The following is a 14652-nucleotide window of genomic DNA, read 5'->3' as shown; positions in this document are numbered from 1 at the left end:
ACCCCGAGTCCCAGCCTGCCCTCTGGCTCTCTCTGACATCTCCCAGTATGACCTTGGCCGAGTCACTGCAGCCCTCCTGTGAGTGCCTGGGAATAGGCAGCCTGTAATCTAGGACACTATACTGTCTATTGGGGCCTCTCTACCTCCACCCACTGACCGCTTCCAGAGGGTGAGCTCCAGCCCCTCATAGAACCTGAGCGTTGGGGGGCCTCAGCTCCTGCGTGTTGGATTGACTTGGGTTAGACCTTGAAGGTCTAGCCCAAGCCCTGGTGTGACAGCTGAGCAAACTGCCATTGAGGAGCCCCAGATCAACCCGGGACATAAACCGGGACCCAGGAAGCCCCTGCCCCACGAAGGAGTCCCAGTCTTCGTTGCTCTCTGCAGCGGCACCTTACAATGGCCTTTCGGCTGCGTTAATAAGTAGCCTGTGTAGAAGGTTGGACTTCTTTAAGAGCCGAGATCAAATCCTGCCTAACATCAGCTCACTTGGTGACCCTGGGCAGCTCACTTACCTCGCCGCGGCTCAGTTTCTCCATCTGTACAATGGAGATAATAAGAGCACCTACCTCCCAGGGTAGTGGTGACGAGCATGTGAGAAGGTAAAGTGCTTCGGGGAGCTCCTGGTGCTGAACAAACGTGGATGGGATTCTGGGAAAGGCCAGCTCGGAAGCTTTTTTTTCTCAGAAGATACCCACAGTAACAAATGCTCCCACCTCCTCACACACAGACTGCTAGATCTTCTCTAATAAATACCCAGAATATGGGAGGGAAGCTGTGCCGTAAGTCAGAAATGGTTAAAATATTCTCTATCCTTCATTTCAGTTTAACAATCCCATCCCCCCAAACTTAACCCTCTCAGCTCTGGAATGCCCATCATCAAAGTCTACTTCTTGGAGTGAAGAAATGAGGAGAAATGGTTAATTGGATGGAAGCAAGTGTATGCAGGCACCGACTCCATCCAGCCCACCCTGCCAAGCCCCTGCTGCCCTGCCTCCACCCACTTCTCAGCTCTGAAAATCTATCCATTTGGCCTCACTCCTTAAAAGGAACCATCAGTCCGCTCCCCCTCCACTCCCATCATCATCCCTGTGACTTCCAAAGTTCCCCCCTCTCCCCCCCCACTGCTCCTCCTGTGGGTACCTCCCTCCCCTCTGGCAGAGCAGCTAAACACAGGGATGCTCTCTGCTTTTTGTCCCCCAGCCCTGGGCACAAGGCTTAGCTGGTCATGGTGAGAGATGATGAATGAAGGTGTGATGTCATTGACAGAGAACTCCCAGATGAGGAGGCTCCCACCATGACGGCAAGGGGAGGCAAGTCTACAAGCACGTGTAAAGCACTTACTACGTGCCAGACTGGGATGCACAGAAAGGACAAAAGACAGTCCCTGTCCTCTAGAAGCTCCAACTCTTAATAGGGGAAACAACATGTAACTTAATGTGTACAAACTATGTGTATGTATATACATACATATAAAAATACATACATGTGCATGTATGCACACAAATCTGTGTGTTGAGTAAATAATCAGTTATGGGGAGATCCAGGGCTTTTTCCTTTTTCCTCTTTCAAAGTCCAGTCTTTCAAGGACATCTCTGACCTTGCCCAAAAATTTACACCACCCTAGACCATCCTTTTTAGATGGAGGTGTCGCCCCACCCAACTGGAAAACTTTACAAAGAAAATCGAATCTGGGTGAAATCCAGACCATTGTGTTCTAGTCAGACAGGTCTGAGTGATCAGTCACATCCCCCAGCCCCTCATTAGAATAGGTCCACCTCTCATGGTAATATTCATTAATTGTTAACCAGTCAGAGTTGATTGCCGCCTGTCAGGCACACTCACTCTTCCAAGGGCATAGAAGGGGCAAGAAGCCGCCGTGATAGGTCTTTGACATGAGAGCGCCACTGACCCCTTTTATTAATTATCCACTGACAATAATTAATAAAATGATTAATTACCCAGAAACTATGTCTCTTGAATTTTTTACACATTATAGTGTGTATGCATGCACACAAATAGACATAGGTGTGTGTATATGCACACAAATATATGTACATGTATGTGTCCATGTATGCAAATAAAGACATGTGTATGCATGCCTGCAAGTGTATATATACATGCATAAATATAGGCATGTACAAATAGGCATTTCTGCATTTACATACCCATGTATATACACACATACATGCGTGCATATGCATAAATGCACAGGTATGATATTCACTGCATGGAGCTCAATGAAGCATGCTGGCTATGAGCTTTCCCTCATGAGTGACTGGCCCAACCTTTGCAAATGTCTCCAGTTTCACTGATGGTGTCCTTAAGTCTTTCTTTCCTGGTTATACCACACGGCCACCTGCTCACTGCCATCATGGGCCTTTCTGTCACCCTCTGGGTGAACCTTGCCAACATTTCTTCAGAGATTGTGCTTGTTTCTTTTGGCCTTAGTGAGGAGTGATGAGGAGAAGAGTCAGAGAAACAATTTGGACTTGAGATCAGAAGAAAGAAACTTCCTACTAATTCAAGAAGGAGAAGAATGGCTTTCCAGGAAAAGAGCAAGTCCTCCCTTCCTGCAGGTCTTCAAGCAAAGGCTGGGAGATCACCGGTAAGTCACGTAGTGGAGGTCACTCTCATTCGGGTACAACAAGACTGCTTGGCCCCTTAGGTCCTTCCTGACCCTGAGACTCCGAGGTCTGGAGGACATCACTTCAAGTACCTGAAGGCAGCAATCACATCTGCTCGACTTCCTCTCTTCTCCAGACTAAACAGCCCCAGTTTTTTTCAACCAATTCTCATGTGACAAGGACTCAAGGCCCATCACAACCCTCTGGTGTCAACATTATCAACATCTTTCCTCAACTATGGCTCCCAGAACTGAACCCACTATTCCAAAGGGGCTCTGACCAGGGCAGAGGACAGTGGAACTCTGACTTCCTTATTCTTGGAAGCAATGACATAGATCCAAGATTCTCAAAGGGACCCTCCCCTTTCAGGAGGCTAGAGATTCTCCTCTGGGGCAGTAGGGAGATGTATAGTAAAAGGGCCCTGGAGAGACTTAAACATGCTTAGTCACTCTGTGACTGGTTCTGGTCTGCTAACCATGTGGTTAGGAGAAATCTTTTTTGATTGGCTTCATAGCTGGAACTAGGGGCATCTTCAAAAAGGCCTGAGTCAGCTTTGGCCCAACCTCTTCACCCCAACCCCTTTGGTTGGACTCCTTGGGTCATGGTGTCTGGTGAGAGACAGGTTCTGCTATAAACTGGGGAGAGACCTTGGACCTTCTTCTAGTCAAGGCCATGTGCTCCTGAGGAACAGGCTTCAGTCCTTAGCTTATGCATTTGTTCTGTTCCTTCTAAGGTGAAGGGATTGGAGCCTATAACCTTGTGATCATCTTATGGTCTAGACTAGAGAATGATCATCGGAGCTTCCCAGAATCTGGGTTCAGCATCCCATACTGAGAAGACCAAGGAGTCAACTTGGGGGTGCCCTTCAGGACCTATCCCCAAAGCAGCTGAAATGCAGATTTATCTGGCAGTAATGTTATATAGAAACTGTGCTAAGAGTGAGCCCCCTCTTCCCAGAGAGCAAAGGGATATAGGGGGAGATTCTGGCCTGAGGTGTTGAAGGAAGTGTTTCTACTTTGTTTCTTGTTTGACTTTTGATCTAAATATCCCTTTGTAAAAATTCACAGCTGTCAAGTGACAAAATGGAACTGGGACACCAGTGGGGGCTCAAGCCAATAACATTGGGAAGAGATACCTCTAAAATCTTTACGGTTATCCCTAGAGCCCTGATAGGGCAATGGAGCAAACCTCACTCTGAATGAGTAGGCCAGGGAATACACACAATCTATACAAGGCTTGCAAAGCACTTGACCTGCAGCATTTCATTTGGTCCTCTCCACATTCCTGGGAGGCGGATATTACCGTCATCCTTTACAAGTGAGATTCACAAGGAGGTTAAGTGACTTGGCCATTGTCACAAAGCTAGTGAACGTCTGAGTCAGGATTTGAATCTGGTCTTCTTAACTTTCATTTCTGTGTTCACGGTTCTATCTGCTGTGCCCCCTGGACTCTTAATGAAGGGATCAACCTGGCTGTATCTTGCCTATCCACATTTCACGGGCTAGAAAACAAGAAGGAACCCTTTATACTCACAGTAGACAGATCTTTTCAGTCCTTCAGCAGGGTTATTGTGGGGAGAAATGAGAAACTAGTTATTGAAAATATTTAGAGTTCTTGGGAGTGGAGGTGGCGGGGAGGGAGATATGATTAATCCCAGGAATTCCGAGCCCAGGAAGAGAGCCTCAACAGTACTAACAGTTTGCCCCGAAGTGATGATTGCAGACAAACTCAAGGCCTGGGCAAGTTTCTCTCCCTCACCTCTGGCTCCTACTAATTAGGCCAGGGTTTAACCAATCCCAACCACAACCTGGCACTTGTAAAGCCAAGCAAACTCACCTCCAGGGTCTCTAGCTTGCGCCTCCATGCTGCTCAGACCACAACTTTAGGGAGTGTTTTCTTAGACTAATGGACCTTATCTCCTCATGAACCTTAACCCTATATATCTGACCACTGCCCAGTCAATCTGTCAGATTAAAGACTGGGTTTGTTTTGTTTTGTTTTGTTTTGTTTTTACATTGGTTCTTACTTTCTTTTATACGAAGTCTCTAATTACCTGTTTTTCTGAAGGTCATCCTTTAATGAGCTTCCAGAATTAAGATTGCCAATTAGATTAACGTCTCTGGTACTAGGGGAATGAAGCTGGTTTTACATGACTGCTTGGGGCTTCTGGAGAAAGAAAAAGGCAGCCTATAAATCCAAGGGCTTATTATCATCATCAAAATGATTCTTCCCATAATTATATATAATGGGCACCACATTGGGCCAGAAACAGCTCTCTTTGTTGTCTATAAAAAGTATGCTTGAGTTTTCTTACCTGCACAGTAGGAAGGTTACCCATGGAAGATTTCTCATGGAATGATTCCCTGTGTAAATGCATTTCAACCTGAGCACCTGGGTGGCTAGCTAACCTACTGGATGACAGGCAGAATCCCCAAAGGTTCTGACAGCCCAGGATGTTGGACTGCATTGAATAAGGTGAAAATTAACAGAGATAACTGTGAAGTTTTAAACAGCTGGGTTTGAGGAATGGCCGTACAAGAAATACAAGATGGGAGAGAAGTGATGAGATAGCAGGTTGTCTGACAAAGATCTGGGGGTTTTATTGGCATGGTCTAAGGGCAGTATCAACATAGAGAGAGGCAAGGGTGAGGAAGAAACAAGCATTTATTAAAGCACCTACTATGTGCTAGGCACTGTGCTAAACGCGTTATCAATATGATCTCATGTGATCCTCACAATAACCCTTGGAAGTAGTTGGTATTTTTATCCCCATTTTATAGTTGGGGAAACTGAGGCAGACAGAGGTTAAGTGACTTGCCCAGGATCTCACTGTCTGAGGCTAGATTTTTACTCAATTCTCCCTGACTCTAGGCTCAAAGCCATATATACCGCGTCACCTAGCAAGCTCAAAAGCAATCAGCAATGTAACATATGGCCGCCAAAAGAGGGAATTCGATCTTGGGCTGCGTTAAGAGGAGGATAACATCGAGGACTAAAGGGGTGATGGTCTTGATGTGCTCTGCCCTGGTCTAACTGCATTTGGAGTATCACTCTCAGTTCTAGGCACTACATTTTAGGAAGGACATTGATCAGTACAGATGAGGCCAACCAAGAGCGTGAAGGCACACGAGGACCAGCTGATGGAATCGGGTCCTCAGCTGATGGAATCGGGGATGCTTAACCAGAAAAAAGAAGATTCAGAGAAGGGGGCAGGGAACGGGAGAGCTGCCATCAGCGGCAAGTGACGCAAGATGGATTAGACTTGTCTTGTGTGGTCCTAGAAGGCAGAACGAATAGTTAATGGTTGAGGTCTCAAAGATTCCAAGTTGGGCTTGACGTCAGGAAAACCTTCTTTAGAATGTGAGCTCTACAAAGTTAGAGTGAGGTGCTTCGGAAGTAGGGAAGTTCCTACTTGTGGGAAGTCTTCAATTAAAGACTTGGTGACCCTTGTCAGATGTGCTGTGAAGGAAGCCTTTTTCTGGTCAGGATTGGACCAGAGAGCAGCAAAGGTCCCTTCCAGATGTGAAACTCTGTGGTCCACCATCACATCAGGTGCAGAGGGCGATATTTCCTGATCTTGATTTGTGGGTCCTTCTTCTAGGTCTGTAGCACAAGAAACGGCAAAGTTCCTCTCAGTGAATGTTGGTATCATATTGAGAGAGGGATAGATGATGGGGTCCTTTGGGAGTGAACTGAGTTAGCAGTCCCAACGGGGCATCCTCGTGGAAGTAACTTGGAGACACGGGAAAAGATGAGTCCTGGAGTTTGAACGGAAGGTCAGGGCCAGAGACATAAACTGGGAATTTATTGGCTGTGTTGGTGCTGAGAGTTGACATTGACCACAGATACACCAATGTTTCAGTCTTCTTAATCTTTTAATGTAATTTGACAAAGTACCTACCTCATCCTAGCTGTGTGGGGAGGAAAGGGCTTCTTAAATTTTAAGGTGAGAGCTCTTAACCTGGGGTCCATGACCTTGTTTTTTAATATTTTGATAATTGTGTTTAAATATAATTTATTTCCTTTGTAATACTATGTGTTTTGTTTTATGCGTTTTAAAACATTATTCTTAAAGAAAGTCCGTGGACTTCAGCCAGAATGCCAAAGGGCTCCAGGACATAAAAAGACTAAGAAATCTTACTTTAAGGCACTCTGGAAATGGGAAGTATAGTAGTAGTAGTAGTAGTAGTAGTAGTAGTAGTAGTACCTACCATTTATGTGGTGCTTTATCAGATTTACCAATTATTTTCTATGCATGTATTTTCTCATTTCACTCCCACAACAATCCCGTGGAGGTAAATGCTGTTATTATTTCCATTTTACAAATGGGGAAACTGAGACTAAGCAAGATTGAGTAATTTGCTCAGAGTTCACCCAACTAGTAACTATCTAGAAAGCAAGATTTAAAGCAGGGTCTTGTGGGATTTAAGGCCAGGCCTCCATCCCTGACAAAGTCTGACTCCACAGCCTCTTTGTGTTATGGATGATTGAAGGTGATGCCAATGAAAAGCAAAGTTGGCATGTGCTACCATGTTTGAAAAGCAGCATGGACGATCCTGAGAGCAGAGGGAGTTAGGGTCCTGGTAAGAGATGTGATTATTAAAAACTAATGATTTGGGAAGAGTCAGGGTTCCCCCTTTTCTCTATCTCATTTCAAGACTTCAGTCTCTGATGGTTGAGCTTCTCCTCTATCTGACCCCACCCAACCTTAGGAGGAATCCCTAGTCTGAGGGGAATTCCATTCAATCAAGCTTGGGTGGAGACAGACCCTAAATTGCCCAAGGCTGAAGGTGGTCTGGGCATAGAGATGGTCTCTCTATTTAAGGATGACATGATGTCACTCTCACGCCTCGCTGGAGAAAGCCCACTTCTCTCTATGAAGTCCATCTAGCCAATCAGTTGACTGCCAATCTGGGGAACACCTGCTCTGCCACCATGAACGTCTTTGGTCTGAGACTAAGACACCAAATGACCGTTCTTTTATTAAAATGCTGGCATTATTAATCAGATGATTACATTACCCAGAAACGATGTCTCTCGAACCTTTTTCATCACCACACTGGGACTCAACCTAGCTAGAGATGGCTCACTATCCAGGGGCTGGCCATCGAGTGAGCGTGTTTCTGTCCTTGCCCGTGCATGAAATGGAGAAAAAATGTAATTTGTTCTCAAGTCTTGGGACCAGGAAAGGAATAGAGGGAGCTACGACTCTCCAGTTTCTAGATTCTATTAATGTTTTCTTTATGCTGGAGAAGACACAGTAGCTGTGTTCAAGCATATAAAGGGTGTCACATGAAGGAGGGAATGAACATGTTCTCTGGGACTCTGGGGCAGGCACAGTAGGAACAGCAAAGAAACTCATTCGGGAAAAACTGCCCACAAATCAAGCTGTCCCAAGGTGGGATGGCCTGACTCCAGAGGCGTGGTTGCGTGCATTGTTCAAGAGGCCCCATCAGCTCTGTCGCCGAGGGAACTGCAACTTAGAGAGTGAGGCTTGGCCACTGACGTGCTGCCCCACTGTGGAATTCTGACTCTGAAACGCGATGTCTTTGTCCAAAGATCAACAAATGAACGTGCAAAGAAGCGGTTCACTAGTGCAGTTACTGTCAGGAAGATTTGAGCTCAAGTCCAACGACACACTGATTTAGCTATGTTACCCTAGTGATAAAGTGAATGAGCACCAAGCTTGGAGTCAGGAAGTCCTGAATTCAAATCCAGCCTCAGGCACTTATTAGCTACGAGACCCTGGGCAAGTCATTGAGGCAGCTGGAGGCACCAGAGTGCATGGAGCTCTGGGGTGGAGTAGGGAAGACTCATCTTCCTGAGTTCAAATCTGGTCTCAGACTTTTACTAGCTGTGTGACCCCGGGCAAGTCATTAACCCTGTTTGCCTCAGTTTCCTCATCCATAAAATGAGCTGGAGAAGGAAATGGCAAACCACTTCGGTATCTCTGCCAAGAAAAGTCAGACTAGACTTCAGTGACTTAACAACAGCCCTGAGCAACAGTCACATAATCTCTCTGAGTCTCCGTTTCCTCATCTGCGAAATGGGGATAATAATAGAAACTACACCCCCCCAGGGTTATTGTGAGGATCAAATGAGATGACGTTGGTAAAGTGTTTGGTGAACATTCAAGGCGCCACATAAATGCTAGTTATTATTATTAGGTAGTGAACAGCATCGATATTGATAAGTGAAAAATTGATCAATGACACAAGGCCTTCCACAAAGGAAGTGGCCATTTATAGTCTGCACCTTGAGGATGTTTCCTTCTTTCTCTGCCCTCTGGAGCCAAGCTTGGTCATGCTAAACCTGTTTAGAATATAATTTCACTTGTCAAACAAGGCTAGCAAATGGTTATGAGCAGTAACACCTCATCAAAGGGCAAAGAACAGGGAAAATGAGTCCCTGGAAGGCTTGGTGAGAGACCCAACTGAGCCACATTATGAATGAATGAATGAGTGAGTGAGTGAATGAGTGAATGAGTGAATGAGTGAGTGAGTGAATGAGTGAATGAATGAATGAATGAGTGAATGAATGAAAAAGCATTTAAGCCTTTACTATGTGCCAGACACTGTGCGAAGGGCAGGAAATGTGAAAAATGAAAGCCTGCTCTCAAGGAGTACACTTTCTAATGGAGGAGGCTTCAGCTTCCAAGTCAGAGGGAAGTTGCAATAACAAAGCAGGGGCCAATACCTCTGTGTTTAATGTCATTCCCATTAGGAAAGCCGTATCTATTCCAGATGTTGAACTTTTTGACAGTGACAAGGATTTTGGTGTCCAGAATTTACTTCCCAGGAGGATCACTATAGATTGAGCTGGGAGCAGGACTGGAGCGCTAGAGTAGAGAGGGCTGTCACTCACAGGACTCTTGGCTTTACCTGCCCATCAGTGGAAATCGATCAGCAGCAAGTGTTGGCAGCAACACCAATAAGGGCCACAGAGGCTGGAAGCCAGAACAGTGGTCTAGGGGTTGTCGTCACTTCCAAAGCTCTTGGGCTTATATGCCAAGAGGTAAGAGGGTGGAAGGGAGTGGAGAGAGAGGAGGGGGAGGGAAGAGAGAGAGGGAGGAAAGAGAGAGAGAGGAGGAAGAGGAAGAGGAGGGGAAGAGAGAGGAGGAGAGGAGAAGAGAAAAAAAGGAGGGGGGGAGAGGGAGGACAGACAGACGGACAGATGGTCAGAGACAGTGAAAGACACAGAGACCCTTCATGGATGAGAGTGGCAGAAAAAAACTAAAAGGATTTTTTACAGTGTTTATTTACAGACTATGACATGAAGTTAAGTGGGCAGTCCATTGATTTAGTCTACTGTTCTTAACCCTTTTGTGCCATGAACCACTCGGGCAGTCCACCTGGTGAAGCCTATGAATTCTTTCACAGAAGAATATTTTTAAATAAATGAAGGAAATGTTAAATTTCCAGTAGAAATTAGTGAAAATGAAGATGTAATTTTTTCCCATCCAAGTTCATGGACCCCCTGAAGTCTTTTTTTTAAATTAATTTATTTTGATTTATCCATAATCACTTCCATAAGCTTTTGAGGCTTAAATTTTTCTCCCCCTCCCTCTTCACCTCCCTCCCCAAGACAGTGCCCAATCTGACATAGGCTATACATACACATTCCTATTAAACATATTTTCACATTAGTGATGTTGTAAGAAAGAATTAGAACCAATAGCAGGAACCACCAGAAAGAGGAAACCAAACACAACAGAAGGAAAAAAAATAGCAAATAGTATGCTTCAATCTGCATTCAGATTCCATAGTTCTGTCTTTGGATGTGGATAGCATTTTCCATCAGGAGGCCTTTGGAGACATCTTAGATCCTTGTATTGCTGAGAAGGGTTGTCTATTAATATTAGTACTTAACTGATTATGTTATTCTCTTCTTGAGCCAAATATTATGGGAATAAAGTTCAAACAATGCTCATCTCCCTCCCTTCTTTCCCTCTACTATAATTGGTTTTGTGCCTTTTCCTGTAAGGTAATTTACCTTTGTATGCCTCCTCCTTTCCTTTTCTCTCAGTACATTTTCTTAGTTAGATCAGATTAATCCACTTACTTGGATCCATTTAACCCACTTGATTAAATTTTTTTTTATCATTACATCAAAGTCAACTTATACCCACTCCATTTAACTGGTGTAATAACAATACAGTTCTCAAGGGTTTCTCTGGGTAGTTGATCCTTGGTTGTAATCCAAGCTCTTTTGCCTTATGGAATATCATATTCTACACCTTACAGTCTTTTAATGTAGAAGCTACAAGGTCCTGTGTAATCCTGACTGTGGTTCGGTGATATTTAAATTGTTTGTTTCTGGCTGCTTGCAGTATTTTCTCTTTGACCTGGTAATTTTGGAATTTGGCTACTATATTCCTTGGTGTTTTCAATTTGGGATCTCTTTCAAAGAGGTGGATTCTTTCTATGGTTATTTTACTCCGTGGTTTCAGGACCTCAGGGCAATTTTCCTTTAGAATTTACTGAAAGAGACTCTCCAGGCTCTTTTTTTCATCATGATTTTCAGGTAGACCAATAATTTTTAAATTGTCTCCCCTGGATCAATTTTCCAGGTCAGTTGTTTTATCAATGAGGTATTTTACATTTTCATTTATTTTTTCATTCTTTTGTTTTTGTTTGACTGATTCTTGCTCTCTCATAGAGTCATTAGCTTCCATTTGCCCAATTCTAATTTTTAACAAATTGTTTTCTTCTATTAGATTTTGTACCTCCTTCCCCGTTTGGCCAATTGTATTTTTTAGGGACTTGTTTTCTTCAGTGTACTTTTTTTCCAGTTGGCCAACTGTATTTTTTAGGGACTGATTTTCTACAGTTAATTTTTATTCTTTTCCAAGCTATTGACTCTCTCATGCATACCTCTCATTTCTTTTCCCATTTTTTCTTCTACTTCTCTCATTTGACTTTTAAAATCCTTCTTGAGCTCTTCTAAGAAAGCTTTTTAGGCTTCAGACCAGTTCATATTCCCTTTTGAAGTGCCAGATGTGGGTTTGTTGACAATGTTGTCCTCTTTGGAATTTCTGCCTTGATCTTCACTGTTCCCATAATAAGAATCTATCATTCATTTCTTTTTGTTCATTGTGTTTGCTTATTTCCTGGCCTTCAAAGAGATTGAGCTGTCCTGCTGGGGAGCAGAGGGCACTGACCCAAGCTTCTTGTGTTGGGAGCCTTGGCCCTGGTCACTGGCTTTGTGTGCTGGGGCCTCCAATGCTGGCAATTGAAGGCTGTAGGGTTCTGGCAGCTTACCTGCTGTTGGGCTGGAATCAACAACCCCTGGAACTCTAGGGGTAGGATTGGGTAGTGTGGTCCCTGGAGATTTCCTGCTCACCTGGCCCTTTCCTTCCTTTCAATTTCTTCAGCTTCTTTCAGGTGGATGTTGCAGGATGTTTATCCACCTGGGGACCCTTGGAGTGCTGCTTCCCTTAGTTTTGCTGAGTCACTAGAGACCCTGAAATCTTTATAGAGACCCAGTGGAGATCCATGGACTCCAGCTAAAGAGCCCTGATTTCATTCATCAGTGCCCATGCCTGGGATCAATACTGCAGATGGAGGATGAGCTGGACCCAAATTTGAAAAGGAAGGAGAGAGTGGACTGCATTGCTTTTGGGAAACTGGGCAGCATTCTCAGCAATCCTGACTTTCTCTCTCTCTCTCTCTCTCTCTCTCTCTCTCTCTCTCTCTCTCTCTCTCTCTCTCTGTCTCTCTCTCTCTCTCTCTCTCTCTCACACACACACACACACACACACACACACACACACACACGTGCCTCAGGGCAATGGAGAGATAGATGCAAAGAGGCTGGTGCCTAATTCCAATGACGGTGATGAAAAATATCATTAAGAAAATGCATGACAAGGAGAGAAAGAAGAAGAAGTGGGCCAGCCATGTAGTATTCATTCTTTTATTAATATAATGATCATTTCCCTTGAAATGGGAAATGTAACCACAAAGATTTGCACAATATACCATGTAATCCTTTTACCTAGGACTTCTTTGTATGTGTATGTTATTTTAAAAATCCTCCTTGATGACAGATAAAGAAAATTTGATGAAGGACCTAGGAGATCTGGGAAACATTTATTTTGGGCAAGAGGACAGACGACAATACAAAGAGGAAAACGATACTTCAGAGTCAGAGGACAGCCTTTATATCTTCCATGCTTAGCCCAGTGCCTGGCACATAGTAGGCACTTAATAAATGCTAGCTTGCTGACAGAGGCAGACAGGTGCAGTAGTAGATATTCTACTTGAAGTTAGGAAGACTTAGTTTAAATGCCATCTCAAACACTTTTTTAAATTTCAATTTTATTTTTCCAATGAACAAAAATGTATTTTCTCTCCCTACTATCTCCATCCATGTGGGGGTGGGGGGTGGAGAGGGAAGATAAGAAAAACCTTTCTAACAGATATGCCTAGTCAAGTAAAATGAATTCCTACATTCCTAGCTGACACTAATTCCTACATGGACCTTGTCCAAAGCAAAAGCCTTATTCTACACTTTGAGTCAGGAGGTAGGAAGCATGGTTCTTCCTCAGGTCTTGGAAATCATTGTGCATCATTGCATTGATCAGGACTCCTAAGTGTTTCAAAACTGTTTATTTGACAATGTTGTTGTTCCTGTATAACTGGTTTTGCTCATTTCACTCTGCATCGATTCACAGAAATCTTTCAAACTGTCCCTTTCATCATTTCTTATGGCCCGAGTATTCCATTGCAGTCACATAATACAATTTACTCAGTCATTCCTTAGTTCCATGAACACTTTAGACAATTATCAGTTTTGTGGCTCTGGGCAAGTCACACAATCCCTTTGAGCCTCAGTTTCTTTATCTCTAAAAGGAGCGTAGCAAGGACACCAACCTCACAGGGTTATAGTGAGGATCAAGCAAGCTGAGAGAGGCAAAGTACTTTGCAAATCTTAAAACATTGTTTAAATGTCAGCTATTATTATTATCATATTCTACTATTTGACTGGAACTGTAATGCTTTGGCTCAGCTAATGCTAATATTAAAAGACAGGTAAGTTGCTGCGGCCAGAGAATTCATTGCCTAGTGAAAGGTTTCCTAACCTTTCTCAGCCGTGTAGACAGTAAATCTTCCTGAATTCCCTATTTAACGGGGAAAGAAATCATTTCTAGAGTTTTCCATGCATATGCACAAGAGATAAAATAAAGAGATGAATTAATTTTTCAGGAAAGAACAATTTGGTGAATAGCAATTTTTTTCACAAATAAGTCTATTTTTGGAACATTTAGATAGAATAACATAGTTATTTGCTATATATCCCAAATTCCTCCTTGAGAAACTTCTCATACCCCTGGGGGGACACATCTCTCTGGTTAGTAGCCTTGATCTAGTGGCCAAACTACTGGTGATAAGGTTTTTTTGTGCTTAATTAGTTTAATCTGCAGAAAGCTGACTCCATCACTAGTCCTTGAACATGAAGTCTTCCAGCTTGGTTGAACCTGCCAAAGTGTATGTACTCTGCTGGAATGGCCTTTGAGAGCCCCCAGAGTCACCTCTGCTCCATCCCAAAGCATTGGAGTAAGAGTGGATATATAGAGATAAGGGAAAATGGACAGCCAGTTATGAGTGCTGCAGTGGGACCCATAAAGTGTGAGACGAGCTAGAGGAGGTTATCCAGTTTTTTGGGTGGATCCTCTGGGAGGGAGTCATGGGTGAACATGTTTGAGAATCACATAGGAGGTGAAGACAGACATGGGTGAGCCACAGTATTCACCAATGGAGGGAATGCCTACAGCAATGAGAATGAAGATCCATTGAAGCATGGGGACATTATAAACTGATGAGGTATGGGCCCAAGCCCGTTTGTCTACAGGGCCTAGAAAACCCTATCTTGGACTCTAATTGAACTTGATCAAGGAAGTCTTTAGCTTTCCCCTGAAGCTATAATCTTATCAACTGACCTTTCTTTAGAGCCTATTCCCAATTTCCTAATTCTGTTACCCTTAACCTAGCCCACCCTTCATCGTCTATTACCTCCCGATGGCCAC

The sequence above is a fragment of the Phascolarctos cinereus genome, unplaced genomic scaffold (genome assembly GCF_003287225.1).
Source record: "Phascolarctos cinereus isolate Bilbo 61053 unplaced genomic scaffold, phaCin_HiC Scaffold_4;HRSCAF=312, whole genome shotgun sequence".
NCBI classification, from domain to species: Eukaryota; Metazoa; Chordata; class Mammalia; order Diprotodontia; family Phascolarctidae; genus Phascolarctos; species Phascolarctos cinereus.
The sequence above is the reverse complement of the archived record's forward strand: the minus strand, read 5'-3'. Positions refer to the sequence as shown.